The sequence below is a fragment of the Ranitomeya variabilis genome, chromosome 1, assembly GCF_051348905.1.
Source record: "Ranitomeya variabilis isolate aRanVar5 chromosome 1, aRanVar5.hap1, whole genome shotgun sequence".
Taxonomy (NCBI): domain Eukaryota; kingdom Metazoa; phylum Chordata; class Amphibia; order Anura; family Dendrobatidae; genus Ranitomeya; species Ranitomeya variabilis.
Window position 1 is genome coordinate 269,458,973 of NC_135232.1, and position 25,848 is coordinate 269,484,820.

At 45.7% G+C, this 25,848-nt stretch overlaps 1 protein-coding gene across 4 annotated transcripts in view; it reads left to right on the forward strand.

Annotated features, from left to right (window-relative positions):
- LOC143814832 (T-box protein VegT-like) overlaps nucleotides 1-25,848 on the forward strand; it is a 72,631-nt gene that overhangs the window by 27,731 nt on the left and 19,052 nt on the right. Inside the window, exon 2 of one of the 4 annotated variants that reach the window (XM_077293479.1) lies at nucleotides 16,425-16,564. The exons of 2 other annotated variants lie outside the window; for them this stretch is intronic. The gene's annotated coding sequence lies outside the window, so the exon portion shown is untranslated. Of the gene's footprint in view, nucleotides 1-15,057; nucleotides 15,147-16,424; nucleotides 16,565-25,848 lie in introns of those variants that run through there. One more of the 4 variants, XM_077293480.1, reaches the window with a different exon arrangement.

Consider the following 25,848-nt stretch of genomic DNA (forward strand, 5'->3'; position numbering starts at 1 on the left):
ACTGAACCTTAAGAAATCCAAACTAGAGCCAGCAATGGTCCAGAATTTCCTAGGGATAACAGTAGACTCCGTGGTGCAGGAATGTCGCCTCCCAGAGGGAAAAGAGGAAAAGATCAAACAAATGATTATGTCCACATTAAAAAAAACAGAGATGACTTTAAGAGCCATGTCGGTGTTGGGGTCTCTAACCTCCTGCATACCGGCAGTAAAATAGGCCCAGTTCCATGCAAGAGAACTGCAATGGTGTGTGCTGCAGAACAACCTGGAACTTCAGGGGCAGCTAGAGCAGAAGCTCATTCTCCCACTCTCTGTGCTCCAATCACTCAGATGGTGGTTAAAGATAGTCATCTTCAAGAGGAGTTCCCTGGACTTACAAAGCCTCCCAAGTAATCACAACGGATGCCAGTCCATGGGGGTGGGGAGCTCACTCAGACACACTATAGGCTCAAGAGGAGAAAAATCTATCCTCAAACGAGTGGGAACTCCTAGCAATAGAAAAGGCGCTAGAGAGATTACTTCCACACTTGACAGGGCATCATGTGAGAGTCTTATCGGACAACCGAACAGCAGTCGCATACGTGAACCACCAGGGGGGCACCCGGTCTCGGTCACTGATGCACATAACCAGAAGACTCATGTCTCTAGCCGAAAGGCATTTCCTTTCATTATCGGCCCTGCATATTCGAGGTGTGGACAATATAAAGGCAGACTTTTTAAGCAGGAACCACTTGAGGCAAGGGGAATGGTCCCTAAAAAAGTCAATTTTTCAACGGATAGTGCACATGTGGGGAAGACCCAGTGTAGACGCAGGGTCCCTTCAACCACCCGCAGAATTCCGGGCTACATTTGACAGCCTGGCATTTGAACGGTCGTTGTTAGAGAAAGAAGGGTTCTCAGCTGGTTTAATATCCACCTTGCTTAGTAGCAGAAAACCAGTAACGACCAAGATCTATGAGAGAATATGGAAGAAATTCCTGTCCAGTTCAGGGCCAATATGGGAAGGGGAGGTCCCGATAGTGGCAATACTGGAGTTCCTGCAAAAGGGCTTAGATCTGGGGTTAGCTGTTAGTCAGGGCCGTATTTAGAGTTTCTGCTGCCCTAGGCACTTTTAGCGCTGCCTCCCCATTGGTGAGTATGACACTATCGGCAGTGACTTTGGCAAGAATCGCTGTTGTGAAAATAGCCTTTTGCAGCAGATCGGGCAGTTTTTTCACATCTGCCGCGTAACGGATCACTTACGGCAACACTGCGTTTGGCTTCATTCATTCCCTATGGGATTTGCGGCACTTGCTGTGATCTGGCAAATGCGGTACCATACCTCCCAACTCTTGAAGGGAAAGAGGTATAAAGGTTGCGGCGCACTACGTGTGCCGCGGCAAATTTTAGGCCACGCCTCTGACCACACCCATTTCACAACTAGTCACACCCATATCCAAGTCCCAACCACACCCATTTAGCACTGCTGATCAGTGTTTCATATACAATAATTATAACCAAAAAAAATATGGCCACACAGTGCTCCATACTGTATAATGGCCCCACATGATGCTCCATACTGTATAATGACCCCACATGATGTTCAATACTGTATAATGGCCCCACATGATGCTCAATACTGTATAATGGCCACACACGATGCTCCATACTTTATAATGGCCACACATGATGCTCCATACTGTATAATGGCCACACAGTGCTCCATACTGTATAATGGCCACACATGATGCTCCATACTGTATAATGGCCACACATGATGCTCCATACTGTACAATCGCCACACATGATGCTCAATACTGTATAATGGCCACACATGATGCTCAATACTGTATAATGGCCACACAGTGCTCCATACTGTATAATGGCCACACGATGCTCCATACTGTATAATGGCCACACATGATGCTCCATACTGTATAATGGCCACACATGATGCTCAATACTGTATAATGGCCACACATGATGCTCCATACTTTATAAGGGCCACACATGATGCTCCATACTGTATAATGACCACACATGATGCTCCATACTGTATAATGACCCCACATGATGCTCAATAGTGTATAATGCCCCCCTCCCATCTTGTATGCATGGCTCATCTTCCTCCCATCCCATATGCATGGCTCATATTCTCCCCTCCTGTATGCATGGCTCATATTCCCCACCCCTCCAGTATGCATGGCTCATAATTCCCCCCTGTATGCATGGCTCATAATTCCCCCCTGTATGCATGGCTCATAATTCCCCCCCTGTATGCATGGCTCATATCTCCCCCTCCTGTATGCATGGCTCATATCTCCCCCTCCTGTATGCATGGCTCATATCCCCCCTCCTGTATGCATGGCTCATATTCCCCCCCCCTCCTGTATGCATGGCTCATAATTCCCCCCTGTATGCATGGCTCATAATTCCCCCCTGTATGCATGGCTCATAATTCCCCCCTGTATGCATGGCTCATAATTCCCCCCTGTATGCATGGCTCATAATTCCCCCCTGTATGCATGGCTCATATCCCCCCTCCTGTATGCATGGCTAATAATTCTCCCCCTCCCTGTATGCATGGGTGGCTCAGGCTCATCTCCCCCTCCCTGTATGCATGGGTGGCTCTGGCTCATCTCCCATCCCCCTATGCGTGGCTCATCTCCCCCTCCCTCCCTGTATGCGTGGGTGGCTCAGGCTCATCTCCCATCCCCCCTGTATGCGTGGCTTATCTCCCCCTCCCTGTATGCACAATGGCCCCACATGATGCTCCATACTGTATAATGACCCCACATGATGTTCAATACTGTATAATGGCCCCACATGATGCTCAATACTGTATAATGGCCACACACGATGCTCCATACTTTATAATGGCCACACATGATGCTCCATACTGTATAATGGCCACACAGTGCTCCATACTGTATAATGGCCACACATGATGCTCCATACTGTATAATGGCCACACAGTGCTCCATACTGTACAATCGCCACACATGATGCTCAATACTGTATAATGGCCACACATGATGCTCAATACTGTATAATGGCCACACAGTGCTCCATACTGTAATGGCCACACATGGTGCTCCATACTGTATAATGGCCACACATGATGCTCCATACTGTATAATGGCCACACATGATGCTCCATAATGTATAATGGCCACACATGATGCTCCATACTGTATAATGGCCACACATGATGCTCCATAATGTATAATGGCCACACATGATGCTCAATACTGTATAATGGCCACACATGATGCTCAATACTGTATAATGGCCACACATGATGCTCCATACTGTATAATGGCCACACAGTGCTCCATACTGTATAATGGCCACACAGTGCTCCATACTGTATAATGGCCACACATGATGCTCCATACTGTATAATGGCCACACATGATGCTCAATACTGTATAATGGCCACATATGATGCTCAATACTGTATAATGGCCACACAGTGCTCCATACTGTATAATGGCCACACATGATGCTCCATACTGTATAATGGCCACACATGATGCTCAATACTGTATAATGGCCACATATGATGCTCAATACTGTATAATGGCCGCACATGATGCTCAATACTGTATAATGGCCACACAGTGCTCCATACTGTATAATGGCCACACATGATGCTCCATACTGTATAATGGCCACACATGATGCTCCATACTGTATAATGGCCACACATGATGCTCCATACTGTATAATGGCCACACATGATGCTCCATACTTTATAAGGGCCACACATGATGCTCCATACTGTATAATGACCACACATGATGCTCCATACTGTATAATGACCCCACATGATGCTCAATAGTGTATAATGCCCCCCTCCCATCTTGTATGCATGGCTCATCTTCCTCCCATCCTATATGCATGGCTCATATTCTCCCCTCCTCCTGTATGTATGGCTCATATTCCCCCCTCCTGTATGCATGGCTCATATTCCCCCCCCCTCCAGTATGCATGGCTCATAATTCCCCCCTGTATGCATGGCTCATAATTCCCCCCCTGTATGCATGGCTCATAATTCCCCCCCTGTATGCATGGCTCATATCTCCCCCTCCTGTATGCATGGCTCATATCCCCCCTCCTGTATGCATGGCTCATATTCTCCCCTCCTCCTGTATGCATGGCTCATACTCCCCCCTCCTGTTTGCATGGCTCGTATTCCCCCCCCTCCTGTATGCATGGCTCATAATTCCCCCCCTGTATGCATGGCTCATAATTCCCCCCCTGTATGCATGGCTCATAATTCCCCCCTGTATGCATGGCTCATATCCCCCCTCCTGTATGCATGGCTCATAATTCTCCCCCTCCCTGTATGCATGGGTGGCTCAGGCTCATCTCCCCCTCCCTGTATGCATGGGTGGCTCTGGCTCATCTCCCATCCCCCTATGCGTGGCTCATCTCCCCCTCCCTCCCTGTATGCGTGGGTGGCTCAGGCTCATCTCCCATCCCCCCTGTATGCGTGGCTTATCTCCCCCTCCCTGTATGCATGGGTGGCTCTGGCTCGTCATCTCCCATCCCCCCTGTAGGCTGTATGCGTGGCTCATCTCCCCCTCCCTCCCTGTATGCATGGGTGGCTCAGGCTCATCTCCCATCCCCCCCCCCTGAATGCGTGTCTCATCTCCCCCTCCCTCCCTGTATGCATGGGTGGCTCAGGCTCATCTCCCACCCCCCCTGTATGCGTGGCTCATCTCCCCCTACCTGTATGCATGGGTGGCTCAGGCTCGTCATCTCCCATCCCCCCATGTAGGCTGTATGCGTGGCTCATCTCCCCCTCCCTGGCTGTATGCGTGGCTCATCTCCACCTCCCTCACTGTATGCATGGATGGCTCTGGCTCATCTCCCATCCCCCCCCCCCATGCATGGCTCATCTCCCCCTCCCCTATTCGTGGCTCATCTCCCCCTCCCTCCCTGTATGCATGGGTGGCTCAGTCACTCATCTCCCATCCCCCCATGCGTGGCTCATCGGCTGCCCCGTCGCTCCCCATTCACGGTCCTGCTTCATCCTCCCCAGCTCCCCCCATCCTCCCTGGCTGTCATCATATCATACTCACCTCACACCGCGCAGAAGAACAGAATCCCGGCTCCACCTCTGTCCCGACTCCCGGCGGCGGCGCAGCACACTCGTCCTGTGTGAGCGCCGCGGTCAGGTGGTACCGCTCATTAAGTTCATGAATATGCATGCATATTCATGAACCTTAATGAACGGCACCATGTGACCGCTCACACAGGACGAGGCGAGGGCGTGCAGTCACTGAGAGCAGACCAGGCATCGCTGGAGCAGGTGAGGTGAGTATGAATCAATCATACCGTATCATGATGTCTTCAAGGGGGCAAGGAGGCAGCGGCGGGCGGGGGGGGTGTTTAAGATGACCCCGGCCGGACCGGACTTTATAATAAAAAAAGAAAAAAAACACGCACACCTGCTCAGGTGCCGCCCCCCCCCCCCATCGCCCCGCCCTAGGCACGTGCTCTCAAGTCCCTAGTGGCAAATACGGCCCTGCTGTTAGTGCCCTCAAAGTACACATTTCAGCCTTAGCAGCCTTAATCAACTGTGACCTGGTAAGCAATAGGTGGGTGGTGAGGTTTATCCAAGCCTGTAGTAGAGCTGACTGTTTCATCCCCTACTCCTCCACCATGGGATCTAAATTTAGTATTGACAGCTTTGACAGAAAGCCCCTTTGAGCCGTTAAATACAACATCAGATAAAGTACTGACATTAAAGACAGCTTTGTTAGTGGCACTTACATCGGCCCGTAGGGTGGGGGATTTACACGTGTTGTCAGCTGAGCCCCCTTACACACAAATTATGGACGATAGGGTTGTATTAAAATTAGATCCGGCATATCTCCCCAAAGTGGTATCAAGGTTCCATAGGGCTCAGGATATAACCCTACCCTCTTACTGTCCCAATCCTAGTAACAATAAAGAGGAGAGACTCCATTGCCTAGATGTCAGGAGATGTATCCTACAGTATTTAGAGAGGACAAAATCCTGGAGGAAACAGAGGGCTTTGTTTCGTTTCAGGGGTCAAGGAAGGGCCTTAAAGCCTCAAAACAGACTATCGCTAGATGGGTGAGAGAGGCCATTATTCTAGCGTATAGTAGTGCAGGCAGGGTTGTTCCACAGGGTCTGAAAGCCCACTCCACGAGGGCCATGGCGACGTCATGGGTGGAGAGAGCAGATGCTACCATCAACCAAATCTGTAAGGCGGCCACTTGGTCCTCTCTGTCTACATTTTTTAAACATTATAGGCTAGACCTATCTGCTACCTCTGATCTCACATTTGGGAGAAGAGTGTTACAATCAGTGATCCCTCCCTAAAAGAATACAAATCTCTGTAACTCTCTCATGGTGCCGTCATGTATGATGGAAAAACACGGGTATTACATACCTGGTAATGTGTTTTTTCATGAGACATGACGGCACCCTTATATTCCCACCCTTTTGATCACGTCATTAGTTGGGTGCATTATTAGCATTATTTGTATTATACACTCCCTGGGGTATCGGTGAATAGAACTGTATAGGATGTATTTATGTGTACACTAACCTGCGGAGTTCCTCTCGTACTCTGTAAAACAACTGATGTGGAGAGAGGAGCCGCCCCTTTTATCTTGAAGGTTTCCTGTCCTTGATGGGCGGATCCCCTCTCTCGTGGTGCCGTCACGTCTCATGAAAAAACACATTACCAGGTATGTAATACCAGTGTTTCGTCACTACCCAATGGTATAAAATTCTGTGACATATCTGAGGTGTCAATATGATCACTGCACCCCTAGATGAATTCATTGAGAGGTGTAATTTGTAAAATGGTGTCACTTTTATAGAGAGGAGTGAACTTGTTCAGAAAACGTATGCCAATCTAAAATTTCGGCACGCACATTGCACTTTCGGATTAGTGTTCGGATTCCGAAGCATTTTTCCTCAAAATTGTCAAAATTCATCCAAAGCTTGGTAAATCATAGCTTCCACTAATGCTTTAGTTAGGACTTTGGCTGGGATAGTGGTGCTGTATGATGAGGGGGTGGGGAGAGGTCAAAGTAGTGGTGGATTGTTTTTCCGGCAGCCAATCGGGGAGCAGAAACTATCCACAACGTCCAGACACCAGGGCTATTGTCATTGGCTGCCAAAGTCACATGTCCCTCTCCATACAAAAAGCAGCCATGTTGTTTTTGTGCCATTTTGTCAGTGTAACAGTGCACAGGCTGCTGCCAGTAGTCAGATAGATGGGATACTGTGTGAAATTGACCTTCCAGCATCTAAATCATTTATGTTAATAGTGTGGGCCAGACACCAGGCCACATTTCAGAAAATAAATCCTTTCTGCCAATAGTATGGGCCAGACACCAGGTCACATTTCAGAATCTAAATCCTTTCTGCTAATAGTGTGGTCTAGACACACTATCTTGGCAAATAAATACGGATTACTAATTTAGTGACAGGTGACTGACAGGTCTGGTCCTAGGATTATGAAACCGTTTAAGAGGGGAAGGGTACATACGGCATGAGTGGGGAAAAAAGCGAGGTTGTGGTGGAAGGGGGGAAAAGGCTTGGTGTACGGTGGTTAGGTGGTAACGTTACTGAAAGCTCTATTGAACGAACACTGACATCTGTTACTGGACGGGCTACTTGACTCCATTTTAGCAATTGCACAGTGGTATGCCTTGTAGATGAGGGCCAGAAAAAGCATGGCTCCAGTTGATGTCAGGCGCTGCATCAAGTGGTCTCTCCACCTTAACATACAGTACAATCTTCAGATGTGGCACCCCAATTACCCTGGTTTCCCCCCGCATCACACGCGAATGCTGGAGTATCGAAACGACAAGCTTGAAGACCATCTTAAGGGGTTTACCTTTATTTAAATCTTTATAAAGAACCTATTGCTAAAAAGTGGTGAATCTAAAGATATGTGGATAGATCTCATTATGGTCGATTTCTTTTGTTCCTCTCAAACCACTATTGCTCTTTATCCCAGAATATATTTTGCCATAAGTAAAATCATTAACTTGTTGGTATCAAGAAGTTAATTTCTGAGAGTCTCTGCTATATCATCTCAGAAAAGAACACAGAGAATTTATACTGATGCAAACTAATGTACTGCACTTTATAACTTCATTATTGGTGATGGTTGTTTCTGTTAGTTCCTCCCTTGAGGGTCATAAGGGATAGCCGACGTTGAGTGGGGGCGCCATGTTGAACTTAGGGTGCCAACCTCCGCGGCAAGGTAGGGCAAGAAAGGGGGAGCTCGCACTCCCCTCCCCTCGTTCATCTTTCCTTTGTGTTAAGATTGTGCTGTTCTAACCTTTGACCCTGATTTATTGGTAATTTTACCTTAAATTTAATAAGTTATATTTTAGTGATATATTATTTGCTTTTGGTTGAGATATTTGACATATATTCCAGTTTCTATGCTATTTGGTTTAATCTACGTCATGGATCTCCAATGTCTTTTGCACCCCAGTTGCAGATGGGGTAGACTTGGCGATGGTGTAGTTTTGTGCGCTGCATTGATTGTGTTATTGCAAACTGTGACCCCTTTGTCATGGCTTTGGTGCATGCTGTTGCGGCTGATGTTACAAACATTTTTGGAGACTCAAAGTTGGGTCTTGGGTCTCCATCTGGAGGGCTGCCTGTAGTGGAAGGGGTGTCAATTTCTACTCTGGGAAATTGATGCCACTTTAGTGGTGTGTGGCAATAATTTTTTTTTTTATTGTTTTGACTCCAAGTTTGGTCTCCTTGATGTGTGTTGCCTGTAGCAGTAGGGCTCCTAGACCGACAGGCCTCCACTTACTTTCAGTCAACTACCTGTGTTACGATCTTTAAATGTTTCTAATAGTAGTTTACAAAGCTGATATTTGTGCCACCTGAGTGTGGCTGAGAAGAAAAGCAGTTTGAGCTGCTGCATGAGGTATCAGGGCTCCCAGCACAACAGGCTTGCATTAGCCCCACCCACCTCATCTTAATGAAAACTTAAATTCAAATCTGTAAATACTGGCTCAGACCTTGATACCTCATGCTTGGTCCATAGCTGACTGCTGCTGTGTCATTATCAAATTTCTACTGTGGGTCAATTGATGCCACTATTCCAGGTGTCTGCCCCTAATTTTTGGAAATGTTTGAAATCCAAGTTGGGTCTCCTTCATGTGTTGCCTGAATTTGTCAGGCCTCTCAGAACACCAGGCCTACACCTGTAACTCATCCACCTGTTACTGATCAATGTTTAAGCTAGAAATGCTGGACCAAGCCCTGTCCCACGCATCCATGCTACACAATTATACGATTTGTACTCTGGGTCAATTGATGCCACTTTTCCTGGTGTCTGCCCCTAATTTGAGATGTTTGGGCAGCTTTTGGCCCCTCCTTAGGTGTTTAGGTGTTTGGCTTTGCCTCCCATTGAATTCAGAGTTTGGATATGTTCGATGAACTGTTTGGCGAACAACGGGACATTCGCCAAACCGAACCTTAAAAGGTTCGCTCATCTCTAGTCGCTTTTGGGAGGTGCTGCTGAGTGATTACCTCATAACAATAACGTGACACTGGTCAGAATTGTAAAATTTGGCCTGGTCATGAAGATGAAAGTAGGCTTCAGGGGGAAAGGGTTAAGACCACATTCACACGTCTCAATATGCGGTCAGTATTTTATATCAGTATTTGGAAGCCAAAACCCAGACTGGATGAAAAATGCAGTAGTGCACATATTTTCCTCTGATTGTTCCACTCATGATTTCGGCTTACAAATACTGATGTGAAATATTGACTAGATACTGAAAGTTTGAAAGTGGTTGCAAATTTATGCAACCACATAATTTTAGCTCTTCATTTTTCTTTTTCCACCTGACGAGATTTGTTTTTCAATCGAATTGTAGAGATTATGGGTGATATTAAAGGTTGAAAAAGTACTGAAATGATTGATTCTTATGATTTATTTGAGGCAAAAAAACTGTCCGCGTGTGTAGACTTCTTATAGCCACACTCTGCCATTTGGAATAGGTATTGTGTGGCAGTGGGGCCTTTGGACCCAATAAGTCACAACGGTCCAGGAGAGACCCCCTACATCTGCACCCCTCATAACTTTAGCTCTGCACCAGACCAATGCATCACAAACTCAATTTGCAGAAGTCCATATGCAATAAACGCTTTTGAGTTTTATCATGCCCATGCCCTGTCATTAAGAATTCCACAATTTTCCTCTACAAATGGCTGCTTTGGATTGCCACTGTCATTCAGGTACACAAGGATACCAGTAGTGAATGCTACCTATGGTAAAGGAAGGTAACAGACATTAATAAAATTCCTCACTCTGAATCGCATAGATACTTGGTCCATCACAATGCAGTTTGATGCCTTTTCACATAACAATAGAGCTTCCACATTTTCACTTTTCTTCCCAGCCTCAGGAAACCCATTTCTTGGCAGCTTTAATCTATCCCAATCAATAACCATTGTTTCCCTCTGGGAGCACTGAGAGAGGTGTTAAAGTTCTTGTGGAAGGGGTTTGGCATCTTTCCCCAACACTTGATGGCTCCCCTAGCTCCCATCAGCTGCTTGTGGATTGAGCACTCTTAAATATCAGACAGCGGCTTCATTAACACACAACCCCACATCAAACAGACTCGCTGTGCAAACAGTAACTGCTCCACTGCCAAGACTATTAAAACTTCTTTTTCTGCATAAAGCAATCCTAACAAAAGCAATTGTTTGGGCAAAGGATCTAAAGTCATTACTGATGAAAAGTTTCATTTTAGTTACTAAACCTTCTTGCACATGACTTTTTCTTCTTATAGTTGTGTGTGAGTTTTGGCTTTTTCTCCAAGAAAAGATATGTTTATGACTTGGCTCCAAAACTGCAAAATATAGTTTTTATAACGAACTGTAATATTCTTTATAAGGCTATATTCACACGCTGTGTCTTTGCTGTGTTTTTTTTTTTTTTTTTTTTTAAATGCAAATTAAAAGCTGCTTTTCAAAGTACCTGCAAGAGCTATGAGACATCAGCAATCTGATGCACAAGCTTGTGCTTTTTTTTCCACTTTTTTTGTCATTTTTTCAAAAACCTAAAAAAACTGGCATAACAATTGCCTCTGAGGTTGTTGTTTGTTGCGCTGGAGTCCTGGACTCAAATCTCACCAAAGACATCTCACCAAAGACCAACATTTGCAAACAAACAGTTTGCATGTTCTCCCCGTGTTTGCTTGGGTTTCCCAGTTTCCTCCCACACTCCAAAGACCTACTGATAGGGAATTTAGATTGATGTCTGTAAAGGTACCTTCACACTAAACGACTTTGCAACGATAACGACAGCGATCCGTGACGTTGCAGCGTCCTGGATAGCGATATAGTTGTGTTTGACACGCAGCAGCGATCTGGATCCTGCTGTGATATTGCTGGTCGTTGCTGAAAGTCCAGAACTTTATTTGGTCGTCAGATCGGCGTGTATCGTTGTGTTTGACAGCAAAAGCAACGATGACAGCAATGTTTTACAATGGTAACCAGGGTAAATATCGGGTTACTAAGCGCAGGGCCGCGCTTAGTAACCCAATATTTACCCTGGTTACCATTGTAAATGTAAAAAAACCCACTACATACTCACCTTCTGATGTCTGTCAGGTCCCTGGCCCTGGCTTCCCGCACTGACTGTGAGCGCCGGCCGTAAAGCACAGCACAGCGGTGACGTCCGCTGTGCTCTGCTTTTACTTTACGGCCGGCGCTCAGTCTGTGCGGGAAGCAGACGGCCAGGGACCTGACGGACATCAGAAGGTGAGTATGTAGTGGTTTTTTTTTTACATTTACAATGGTAACCAGGGTAAACATCGGGTTACTAAGCGCGGCCCTGCGCTTAGTAACCCGATGTTTACCCTGGTTACCCGGGGACTTCGGCATCGTTGGTCGCTGGAGAGCTGTCTGTGTGACAGCTCTCCAGCGACCAAACAGCGACGCTGCAGCGATCGGCATCGTTGTTGATATCGCTGCAGCGTCGCTTAATGTGACGGTACCTTTAAGCACTAAGGGATATGATGGTGCTATACAAGTAAAATGAAGAAGTGTCTTTGAGAATGCACAAACTACTGAATCCAGAAAGTGCACTAAACTGTCTACCGCCTTTTCCATATATTCATTTTTTTATTTTTTTATTTTTTTTAACTACACTACTGTCACTTATGTCAATTATTGGATATTCTGTCCAATAGAGCTGGTGATTCCCTGTGTTCAGCACAAGTGTAGCGCCCCCACTGCCGCAGGGCCGAGGGGTACCCTGTACCGGGCCTCCGAGTCTCTGCTCTGGGGTTGTCACGGTGGCTAGACCCGGTCCGTGACCCTGCTGAGGGGCGCCCAATGAAAGGTGTGGGTGGTGATGATGTTGTAGTGGTGCGGTGCAGGTCACAGTAAATAACAAGGACACCAGGTTGCAGTCTCTTTACCTCTTTACTGAAGGCTTCAGGATCCTCAGTCCGGAATATGGTTAACCAGGCTGCGCAAGTCCGGCCGGTCCGATGTCACCTCCAGAGTTCCCTTTGCAGGTGGAAATCTGTGCCTACCTTCTAGTGCTTGTGTGTTGTGGTCCTCCCCTGCTGTGCTTACGGGATAGTCCCCACAACTGTTGTCTGTTTCTGAAGTTCCCTCACAACTCGATTATGATGTTCTTCTTCGTCCCCCAGATGATATGGCTAGGACGCACCCGTATGACGGGTAGGCTCGGAGCTCTTCCTGGACCCTAGTGTCGCCCCTCTCCTGTTGTTGCCCCCTATGTCGTCTTAGGTGATTTGGGTGAGACAGCCCACCTATAACTGACTGTCCTGCCGTAGGTTTGAAGTTAGGCCTGGAGCTCTATACTTCCTCGGTGTTCCGGCCACCGGCTGCGCGCCTCAGTAGGATGTTGCCTTGTCTCACAGCATGACTCCTACTGGTGTTTCTCCTTGTTGCGTTGATCTCGTTTCTCACTCAGCACAATAAACCTCGCTTCTTGTCCTTTCTTAGGGCACCGCCGCTATCTCGTGCAGGCGCGGTCCCGTAACGTTCTGTCTGTTCGCTAGGCCTCTGTCAGGATCCCACCCCTGACAGAGACCCCCCTGAATCTTCCCCTGCAACACCCTCTGCCACAGGATGTTGCCTGGCTCCAACCCAGTCAGCTTCTGTCTAACTTCCTATCCAACCCCCAGTTTTACCAGATTGTGAGGAGTGGCCTAATACATAGTACCCTTAGCTCCCCCTGGAGGCCAGACTGTGAAGTGCATTGGTGTCTGTGATACCTGGTCAGGTGAACTCCTTCAGTGCCATCAGACGTACCATAGCCCCCCTTAGCGGCGGAGCATCAGTACTGCAACGACCAGGACTCTGGGGCGCTGCACAAGTGCCATGGAGCTAATCAGTGTCATAATCAGTTTTACCTGAAGATTAGAGGATCTTACACACTTGGGTACCGTCACACTCAGTGACGCTGCAGCGATATAGACAACGATCCGACCTAAACTAGATCGCTGGAGCGTCGCTGTTTAGGTCGCTGTAGAGACGTCAAACACAGCAGCTCCAGAACGATGCAGGAGCGATCCAGTGACGTAACGGCGACTCACCTCGTTCTCGCTGGTTGTTAGCTCCATTACATCCATTGTTATCGTCGTTGCTTTTGATGTCAAACATGACGATACACGCCGACCTGGCGACGAAATAAAGTTCTGGACTTCTAGCTCCGACCAGCGATGGCACAGCGAGATCCAGATCGCTGCTGCGTGTCAAACACAACGAGATCGCTATCCAGGACCCTGCAACGTCACGGATTGTTGTCGTTCTCGTTGCAAAGTTGCTGAGTGTGATGGTACCTTAAGTGACACTGGATAAGTCACTGAGACTTAAGGCCCCGTCTCACATAGCGAGATCGCTGCTGAGTCACAAGTTTTGTGACGCAACAGCGACCTCAGTAGCGATCTCGCTATGTGTGACACGTACCAGCGATCAGGCCCCTGCTGTGAGATTGCTGGTCGTGTCGGAATGGCCTGGACCTTTTTTTGGTCGTTGAGGTCCCGCTGACATCGCTGAATCGGTGTGTGTGACACCGATCCAGTGATGTCTTCACTGGTAACCAGGGTAAACATCTGGTTACTAAGCGCAGAGCCGCACTTAGTAACCCGATGTTTACCCTGGTTACCAGCGTAAATGTAAAAAAAAACAAACAGTACATACTCACCATCTGATGTCCGTCAGGTCCCTTGCCGTCTGCTTCCTGCTCTGACTGACTGCCGGCCGTACAGTGAGAGCAGAGCGCAGCGGTGACGTCACTGCTGTGCTGTGCTCTCACTGTGAGGCGGCACTCAGTCAGAGCAGGAAGCAGACGGCAAGGGACCTGACGGACATCAGATGGTGAGTATGTACTGTTTGTTTGTTTTGGTAACCAGGGTAAACATCGGGTTACTAAGCGTGGCCCTGCGCTTAGTAACCCGATGTTTACCCTGGTTACCCGGGTGCTGCAGGGGGACTTCGGCATCGTTGAAGACAGTTTCAACGATGCCGAAGTCGTTCCCCTGATCGTTGGTCGCTGGAGAGAGCTGTCTGTGTGACAGCTCCCCAGCGACCACACAACGACTTACCAACGATCACGGCCAGGTCGTATCGCTGGTCGTGATCGTTGGTAAATCGCTATGTGAGACAGGGGCCTTTATTCCTACCCAGCTGTTGTTTATTTGTGGTGTTAATGGTTTTGGCACATTCTTTCTCCATCTTCAAGGTCACTTTTGTTTTCTGGGTTACATCAGGTCCTATAATTTCAGTGTTCCTTGAGGAAGAATGCTGTTGGCATTCGAAACGCGTCACCATGTTTTCTGTCTCCCGCAATGCGCCATGGAATTTGTGTCTTTTAATAGAGGATTTTCATATTTTTATGGATTGTTGCCAGAAGTTGGAATTTTTTTCTACTTATCTCTATACTTCACGGTTTGGTCAGAACATCATTCTGTGCATACTGGACTACATAACACAGGATGTGGTGAGCTGGTTCAAATTTTTCTTTTACAGTGATTTACATTTTTGGTGTTAATATCTACTCGAATCAACTTGTCAGTCGTAATCAGGCTCGGACTGGCACACAGGAGAAAAGGAGAATCCTCTGGTGGGCCCATGCGAAGGAGTGCAAATAAATAGTGGTAATACACTTGATTCACAATTTACAGAAAACGGATTATCTAATGATTCATTAAACAATCTAGCCAAGTTAATATTACAAAGAAGCAAAACTTACTAGGGTCAGGTTATTTTTGCATGTAACTGAACAGTGTGCCCTAAGAATAAGTTACTGGTGGGCCTTTGCTAACCTAGTCTGACACTGGTCGTAATGTAAAAGCTATGCTAAACTTGCAGATGTCCAGTGGTAACCTGCTTCCCTGGATAAGGGGACGTTATTCGTACTCATTCCGTCAATAACTTATTTGTACACTAAACGCTCAAAGAGAATTAATTTTTAGAGAAAAGCCACTTTATTTGGAGCATCTTCTATCAGTTTCAGCTTTCAAAAAACACCATGTGGCTTAAAGTGACCCATCCATTCTTCAGGTCGTAAAATGCCATAACATCTTTTTGACAATTTTCGTTTCAGATTCAGTTTCTCCATTGTTCAATAGATAAAAAAAAAACACATAAGGCAACCCAAAAGCGCTTAAAAAGCCCGTTGCTAAAATGCTGAACAAAATCTCTCAGGAACTGGCCAAAAAGATGCAAATAATGATATTTCAGGACAAAAACACTAATGTATTGAATCATCTTCCTCTTGGAAAACCAAGCAGGGAAACATATGTGTAAAAGATGTTGTGTACACATATTCTAAGATAAACCTGTTCCTGTCAGAAAAAGACAGTCAAAGGACTGGAAACAATGGTCATTGGCTGCACCATGCCCTCCCCTGCCCATCTACTCTATTTCCCCCTTATCATCATCCTTTGGATGCAGATATGTGAATAGAGGTGGAACAAGGAGTTGTTTGCTCCCTCTTCCACCATTTATTTATTAATTTTATTCCCTTATATAGCGACATTAATTTCACAGCGCTTTACAGTTATCAGCATTCATTTAAAGGGAACCTGTCACCAGATTTGGCCGATACGAGTTACGGTCACTGCCTTTCAGGGCTTATATATATCATTCTCTAATGCATCATCCACACAGTCTGCTCGGCATTGTGCTCCTGCGCATGCGTACTTATCTGCCCTGTTGAGGGCAGAGCAAAATCCTGCAGTGTGCAGGCGCTGGGCTCTCTGACCTTTCCCGATGCTGAGCAAACTGTGGATGATGCAGTGACGCATCATCCACAATAACCAAGAAGGAGGGTGGCATCACAAGAAGATGGGAGGTGCTGGGCCTAGAAGAGCGACATCCCTCGGACCGGAGTGCCCCTCAGTTGATTATAAGTTATTTTTCTTCTCTTACAGGTCTGATTGGAGGCAGATATACAGCATTAAAGAATGCTATATATAAGGCATTATTATTAATAATAATACACATTCAGATTAATTTTATTTTAATACTAGCTGAAGAGCCCGGCGTTGCCCGGGCATAGTAACCAACTGTGGTAAGTTATAGCGCCTGACTTCTCTCATTTTCCCCCTCACATCGCTCATTTTCCCCCTCACCCCTTTCCTTTTCCCCCTCACACCTCTCATTTGCCCCTCCCACCTCTCATTTTCCCTCTCACTCCTCTCAATTTCCCCCCTAACACCTGTAATTTTGACCTCACACCTGTCATTTTCTGATCACTCCACTATCTTCCCCTCACTCTTCTCATTTTGCACTCAAGCCTCTTCATCTTCACCTCACACCTCTCATTTTCACCTCAAAACTCATTTTCTCCTCAGTATATACCTGCATGTCATCTCCCCTGTATAGAGTATATACTTGTATTTCATCTCCTGTATATACCTGTATGTCATGTCCCCTGTATATAGTATATACCTGCATGTCATCTCCTCCTGTATTTTGTACATACCTGTATGTCATCTCCTCCTGTATATAGTACAAGCTTTGTTATACTGAGAATGTCCTTTGTTACCTATATTAACCAATCAGAGCTCAGATTAATTAACTGTAGCAAAATAGAAGCTGAGCTGTGATTGGTTGCTATTGGCAGCCTGATAAATCCCCAGCCAACAGGAAGCCCTCCCCCCGGCAGTATATATTAGCTCACACATATACAAAATAGACAGGTCATGTGACTGACAGCTGCCGGATTCCTATATGGTACATTTGTTGCTCTTGTAGTTTGTCTGCTTATTAATCAGATTTTTATTTTTGAAGGATAATACCAGACTTGTGTGTGTTTTAGGGCGAGTTTCATGTGTCAAGTTGTGTGTGTTGAGTTGCGTGTGGCGACATTCATGTAGTGACTTTTGTGAGATGAGTTTTGTGTGGCGACATGCGTGTAGCAACTTTTTGTCGAGTTGCATGTGACAGGTTAGTGTAGCAAGTTGTGTGCAGCAAGTTTTGAGCATGGTGAGTTTTGCGCGTGGCGAGTTGTATGTGCAAGTTTTATGTGAGGCACCTTTTGCATGTGGCAATTTTTCCACGTGTGCAAGTTTTGCATGTGTGGCAAGTTTTCCATGAGGTGAGTTTTGCGCGTGTGGCGAGTCTTGCGTGTGGCGAGTCTTGCGTGTGGCGAGTCTTGCGTGTGGCGAGTCTTGCGTGTGGCGACTTATGTGTTTCGACTTTTATGTGGTGAGGTAGGTGTATGTGTGGTGAAATGTGTGCTGAGGGTGGTATATGTGTTCAAGCATGTGGTAGTGTGTGGCGCATTTTGTGTGTGTTCATATCCCCGTGTGAGGTGAGTATCCCATGTCGGGGCCCCACCTTAGCAACTGTACGGTATATACTCTTTGGCGCCATCGCTCTCATTCTTTAAGTCCCCCTTGTTCACATCTGGCAGCTGTCAATTTGCCTCCAACACTTTTTTCCTTTCACTTTTTCCCCATTATGTAGATAGGGGCAAACTTGTTTGGTGAATTGGAACGTGCGGGGTGAAAATTTTGCCTCACAACATAACCTATGACGCTCTCAGGGTCCAGACGTGTGACTGTGCAAAATTTTGTTGCTGTAGCTGCGACGGTGCAGATGCCAATCCTGGACATGCATACATGCATGCATGCATGCATGCGTGCATGCATGCGTGCATGCATGCATACATGCATACATACATGCATACATACATACAGAGACACACACACACACACCCCTTTATATATTAGATTGAGCAGATATAAATTTCAGCCTATTGGTTCAACCCTACATAAAATTGTCTAACTTTTTTGTCCCTTGGGAAAATTAATTGCTCATCCCTGCCCTATTGCTCTTTTTAATACAGTTAGCTGTAGACCTCATTGCGCCCATTCTGCCTAATAGCCAACCCGTTGCGAAGTCATAACCAGATTTTCTCACTGAGAACAATCAATCTTGTAGTTGTGATGCCTTTTAACTGGCTAACACAGTACAAAAACCTTTTTTTTTTCTTTAAAGTCATACTCACACACATTAGAAATTGAAAAAAGTTTTTGATGTATAATTTTTGGGTAGTCCCAAAGGTGCCACTTTAGGCATGAGAGCAAGTCCCATGATTATATGTCAAAAGCACACAACAGTGATAAAACGCTAAGTTTGGGCATTCTGATATAGGAGTGCCTGGCTATAAGTGGCTGAATTAAGACAATATTAACTCGGTGATTTGAGGATTTTGGTGGCAAATGGGCATATTTGAAGGGTTTGCTATGCTTATAGTCTAGAAAAACAGGTTTTCCAACCTTACACATGTCTCCGTGCAAGAGATACACTAGGATCTTGTGGTGGGTGCAAAACATTTACATATAGGGTCAAATATAATTAGAACGGGAAGTCACACCTCAGTCAATGTTAATAGTGACACTGTTGGGGGTAGCTCAACTGTGTGTAATGTGATTATACCACAAAATGTTTGGAGACTCTGACATTCTTATTGCCTTCTTATGACTGTTAGAGACTGAACACTAAAAGTATATATTTTTTGTTGTTGTTTGTTTGTTTTGTTTTGGTTTTTAAGTGTAGGAAATGGCAAATCTGTTTGTTAAAAATGGATGGTCTTTATAGGATGTAATGATTCATGTCCCATTTGTGAGCCTCAAATCCCTAAGCAGCCAATGATGATCCACAAAGTGAAGCTAGAGCAATTCATATAAAAAGCACAGAAGAAATATTGGTCCTGAATGATTGGTTTATTGCTATGAAAGGCTCTAAAACATGGCATTTCCATTCATGTTGTGGCATGCCCTTCACTCAGCCACCAATATGCTAAACAGGACTCTAGAGGGGCATTACATGCAAATGAATCTATTTAACACATTGTAATGTGTTTCTAAATGGTACTCACATGGACCTACTTGGGAGCCCCCCTAAGGAGGTAACATTTTGCTGAGTAGTCTAAATTTGATTTTGCTGTATAGGAGTTCGACAGCTGTCACATGTGCCTCGCCTGCCTTTTGAGATCACTCTCAGACCGACATTTTTCAACACTAGCGCCATAGCTAAGGACATGAATTGCCCATTGCAAAAAAAATGTGTTCCTCAAGAACTTCTAACAAGAGAGGAAATCTGGCTATCAATCTGATCTTAACTTGTAAGTATAGGTTATCATCAAAATTTATTTTTAAAGCAAAGTTGATTCCACAACATGTGCATATAAAAAGGGTTATATTCATATATAAATTACAATTAACAGACACAGTGAGAGAATGGTACACAGGGGAAGACCATGTTCTGCCAGGCTTCCTATCTACAAGGTAATGGGAAATGAAACAATAGGTCTGGTGGTGAAGTGACAACAGGGGTTATTGTTGGCTATAGGCTTTCCTGAAGAGGAGTTTTCAGGTTGCCTCTGAAGGTTCCCAATGTGGGAGCCATTAGAACATGGTGAGGAATGCCAAAAAATAGGGCATGATCAGGTCTTAGAGGCAAATGGATGAGGAACCTATGAGAGAAGGAGGTCTTGTGAGGACCAGTGATTTACATGTGTAAAAGTATGGGGAGGTTAATTTGGAGATATATGGAGGAGGAAGATTATGTACAGCCTTGTAAATTGTTAGTATTTTAAACTGGATTAGTAGATTTGGGGTTGAGGGAACGACAAATTCTGGAAATATTTTTTGAGTTGGATGGAGGCGGCAGGAGGTGGGAAGGGTGTGTGGATGTTTGGTTTGAAGGACAGGGCAAAGTCAAGGGTTACACCAAGGCAGTAGACTTGTAAGAAAAGGGAAAGCTGATGTAATTTATTGTGATGGCAATATAGAACCAACAATTTCTGCAACACTTTACAAAGTAATAGATCGGGTAGAAGGAGTTGAGTGAAATGGAAGAACAATTACGAGTTTATTTTTTATTTCCCACCCTGAATTTTAGAATGAGTGGTGAGAAAAAGGAGGAGATAGCTTTGGGATTCTGGACAGTAGAAAGTTTACATATGGGCCAGAAAGGTAGATTTGATTGTCATCAGCATGTAGGTGGTACTGGAAGTCATAGGTACTTTTGCGTTGTCCAGACCAATGGCATAGATGGAGAAGAGAAGGTGTCCCAGGAAAGAATCTGGACGCTCTCTTGCCACTATCAGAGAGGGTGGCATGAGGCGGTAGTATGAGAATGGGAGATGCTATATGTGCGATTAGTGAGGTATGAGAAAATCCAGGAGATCGCAAGGTATATGATGCCAAGAGAAGAGGATCTGTAGGAGGAGGTAGTCAACTGTGTCAAAAACAGAGGACAGGTCAAGAAGAAGATGGAGTACAGAATATTGTTTGCTAGCTTTAGCAGTTAACAAGTCATTTAGTTTTGATTAGGTAAGTTTCAGTGGAATGGTGGGGATGGTAGCAGAATTGTAGTTTTTGCTGCAGAGGGAACCTGGCTTCCTGGATTGACCTGGTAATCAGTTGTTCGGCGCCGCAGCTGCATGTGTTGAAGCTGTGTGACAGTCATGACACATGCATGGAGAGCCCAATAAGCAGGCTCTCCATGCATGTGTCGTGCCTGTCACACAGCGACGACACATGCAGCTGCGGAGCCGAACAGTCGATCATTCGGCACGATCCAGGAAGCCGGGTTCCTTCTGCAGCTTATCGGTAAGCGCTATAGCTTGCCGAATAAGGAGGGAGCCGAGAAAATTCGCTCAACCTTAGAGATTAGGTCAAGGGATCACTTCTTCAGGATAGGCTTGAGTGTTGCTTGTTTGAAAGCAAGCAGAAGGAAAGACACCAGAGGTTAATGAGAAGTTGAAGGGTAGTGAGTTTGGGAAGTAGGTGGGATGGTATGTGGTCAAGTGCACAAATGGTGAGGTGTGATTTGGAGAGAGGATGAGTAAACCTTTCCTCAGTGATTGTGGGCATGAAAGTTTTGGGGGAAGGGCATTGATCTGTTATGCAGAGAGGTTGTGGGGGTTGAACAATAAAGCTTTGTCTGATTAGGTTGATCTTATTTTTGAATTGTGCAACCATTTCTGCAGAAATGAGCAAGGTTGAAGGGGGGCAATGATGGATGGAGGAGGGAATTGAAAGTGTTATAGTTGAGTGGTTGAGTGTTATCTTTACCTTCTTTGTTAGCTAAACATATGCTAAAGGGAATTTTGAAAAATAGGTTCAGAATTCAACATTCCCTATAGAGAATTGTAATGCCCACCTTGAAATAAAAGTACATTGTATTTCTTAACATTACAGAAATGGTAACATATGGGGAACAAGGAAAGAGGGTAGGTCCCATTAGTATAGTGACGGAAGATATATATATATATATTATTCTATCCTAATCTTGTGGAAAGTATGCTACCTACATAGGGAGGAACCAGACTACATATATCTGTACATATGGAAACATGTGGAAAAGAGGGAGGAGTGGATCTGACCATAAAGTCCAATACAAAGGGGTGGTGAAAGATTTTATAAGTTTATTAACATACAGGTGATAACAAGGAAAATCAGAGCAATGCTGAAGAATACCTAAAAACAAGGGGCGCACACCCAAATGGTAACAAATTCGTCAAATTGTATTGCAAAAAAAATGCAAAAAAAAAAGTGCAGGTAAAGTATGGCAGGATTTATGTTCTCAAGAAAAGGAACTCTGTACTATATCCTAGTAGTATGCTTGTATGTGGCACATCAACGTTCATAAGGACTATATTGAAATATTTAATTCCCAAGTATATCCATGTGGATTATATAAAGTCCATATCGCCTCAAAGGCTAAGAGCACGAAGATGTAGGCATAAGAGTAGGTATGGGTAGTAAAACTTGCTTATGGAGTTTTCCTTATATGGGTGGCAACCACCCCGACGCGTGTTTTGGCTTAAAGGGAACCTGTCACCTGAATTTGGCGGGACCGGTTTTCGGTCATATGGCCGGGGTTTTCGGGTGATTGATTCACCCTTGGAGATGATAGGCAATGATGGTGGGGGAGACAATGATGGAGGTGATTAGGCAATGATGGTGGGGAGGCAATGATGGAGGTGATGGGCAATGATAGAGGTGATGGGCAATGATGGAGGTGATGGGCAATGATGGAGGTGATGGGCAATGATGGAGGTGATGGGCAATGATGGAGGTGATGGGCAATGATGGAGGTGATGGGCAATGATGGAGGTGATGGGCAATGATGGAGGTGATGGGCAATGATGGAGGTGATGGGCAATGATGGAGGTGATGGGCAATGATGGAGGTGGGGAGGCAATGATGGAGGTGATGGGCAATGATGGAGGTGATGGGCAATGATGGAGGTGATGGGCAATGATGGAGGTGATGGGCAATGATGGAGGTGATTAGGCAGTGATGGTGGGGAGGCAATGATGGAGGTGATGGGCAATGATGGAGGTGATGGGCAATGATGGAGGTGATGGGCAATGATGGAGGTGATGGGCAATGATGGAGGTGATGGGCAATGATGGAGGTGATTAGGCAGTGATGGTGGGGAGGCAATGATGGAGGTGATGGGCAATGATGGTGAGGGGAGGCAATGATGGAATTGATGGGCAATGATGGAGGTGATTAAGCAATGATGGTGGGGAGGCAGTGATGGAGGTGATGGGCAATGATGGAGGTGATGGTCAATGTTGGTGGAGGGGGAGGCAATGATGGAGGTGATGGGCAATGATGGTGTAATAATTATAGGGGATAATTCAGGAGACTCTTTGCGTGGAACAAGACAACAGGACACAGTTAAATAAGTGGTAAAGTTTATATTATCACACGGTGATTCAAACAGGTGCAGAGAGAAACTTAAGTCCACAACACTAGGTGCAAATAATAAACGCAGCTTAGCAGTCAATAGAAAACTTCAGAGGTAGATGCAAACAAACAGAAAGTCTATGAAGCACAGTTATTCTTGAGGAAACTTGACACGAATAGATCCTTGACTTAGTCCAGACACAGATAGATATGCTATAAGGCAGTTCAAATCATATCTTAGCTCAACCAGGGAGGCCTGGTTAATAGTCTCAGGTTTTGCAGAGCAGCAAACAGCTTACATGTCCAGCAAAGGCAGATGGAAGTAACACGAGCAGCAGATGAAGGATTACTGAACACTGGTGTATGCAGCAGGAACTCAGAGCAGAGTGGCAGGATCTCCAACACAGGTTCACAGGTGCAGGTGCAAGGCCAGGGAGTAATCAGGAGCTGGATGCAAAGCAGAATAATCTAGCACAGACTGAAGGCTGGGGTGGAGTTTTATAGCAGGAAGACAAGTGCACATGAGACCAAAGACACCATGTTGGAAAAGGGCAGTAATGCACAAAAGGTAAAAAATGTTCAGAGTCCTGACAGATGGTGAGGGAAGGCAATGATGGAAGTGATGGGCAATGATGGTGGGGAGGCAATGATGGAGGTGATTAGGCAGTGATGGTGGGGAGGCAATGATGGAGGTGATGGGCAATGATGGTGAGGGGAGGCAATGATGGAGGTGATGGGCAATGATGGTGAGGGGAGGCAATGATGGAGGTGATGGGCAATGATGGAGGTGGTTAGGCAATGATGGAGGTGATGGGCAATGATGGAGGTGGTTAGGCAATGATGGAGGTGGTTAGGCAATGATGGAGGTGATGGGCAATGATGGAGGTGATGGGCAATGATGGAGGTGATGGGCAATGATGGAGGTGATGGGCAATGATGGAGGTGATGAGCAATGATGGAGGTGATGGGCAATGATGGAGGTGATGGGCAATGATGGAGGTGATGGGCAATGATGGAGGTGATGGGCAATGATGGAGGTGATGGGCAATGATGGAGGTGATGGGCAATGATGGAGGTGATGGGCAATGATGGAGGTGATGGGCAATGATGGAGGTGATGGGCAATGATGGAGGTGATTAGGCAATGATGTTAGTGATGGGCAATGATGGAGGTGATGGGCAATGATGGAGGTGATGGGCAATGATGGAGGTGATGGGCAATGATGGAGGTGATGGGCAATGATGGAGGTGATGGGCAATGATGGAGGTGATGGGCAATGATGGAGGTGATGGGCAATGATGGAGGTGATGGGCAATGATGGAGGTGATTAGGCAATGATGTTAGTGATGGGCAATGATGGAGGTGATAGGCAATGATGGTGGGGGAGACAATGATGGAAGTGATGGGCAATGATGGTGGGGAGGCAATGATGGAGGTGATGGGCAATGATGGTGAGGGGAGGCAATGATGGAGGTGATAGGCAATGATGGTGGGGGAGGCAATGATGGAGGTGATTAAGCAATGATGGTGGGGAGGCAATGATGGCGGTGGGGAGGCAATGATGGAGGTGATGGGCAATGTTGGTGGAGGGGGAGGCAATGATGGAGGTGAGGAAATGGGCAATGGTGGTGGGGGAGGCAATGATGGAGGTGATGAAATGGACAATGATGGAGGTGGTGGAATGGGCAGTGATGGGGGTGGTGTGGGAGAAGACAATGATGGAGGTGGTGATGAGAACAATGATGGGGGTGGAGTGGGGCTGCATTATACTTTAAGGGGGCTACATTATATTCTGTGGGGGGGGGCTGCATTATTCTCTCGGGACTACATTATATTCTGGGGGCTACATCATACTATATGAGCAGCATTATGCCCTATGAGGGGGCTACAGTATACTCAATTGGAGACTGCATTATATTCTGTGGTGAGCTGCATTATACCCTATGAGGGTGCTACATTATATTCTATGGTGGGGACTGCGTTATACCTGAGGGGGTTGCATTATATTATGTGGGGTGCTGCATTATATTCTATGAGAGGGCTACATTATATTCTGAGGGGGGCAACATTATATTCTATAAGGGGGCTACTTTATATTCTGAGGGGGGGGCTACCCCAACCCCTGCTACATAATTAAGATGTGTAGCTACATAGTGGGCCCCAAGAATGATTTTCTCTGGTGGGCCCAAGGTGCACCAGTCCGACGCTGGCAGAGAGTATAGTAAAGTATAGTCTATCAATATTAAAAATATTAATGTAGTTGACAACTCCTTTTAAGCATGTTCTATTAATGCAGAACACCGTGGAAGGATGCAAACTTGTTATATTATTGAGGCACCGTGCCGGGTCCATTGGATACTGTGATACTACAAAGTAACATTGGTATTGCCATGTTTTACACAAATGCTGACATTGTTTCTAGCACATATTTGAGTCGAACTGTGTGATCATCATAATGCAATTTTACTGTGCTGGCGGTAGTATTTTTTTCCAAAACTGCTACAATATTTTCTATAGCTACTCCGATTTGGAGTAGACGCATATATGTAGAATACTTTTTGCTTATAAGGTAAGCAGACCTGTGTATCTATGGCTGAGAACAGCGCATATATTATATATCATACTGTTAGATCAGAAC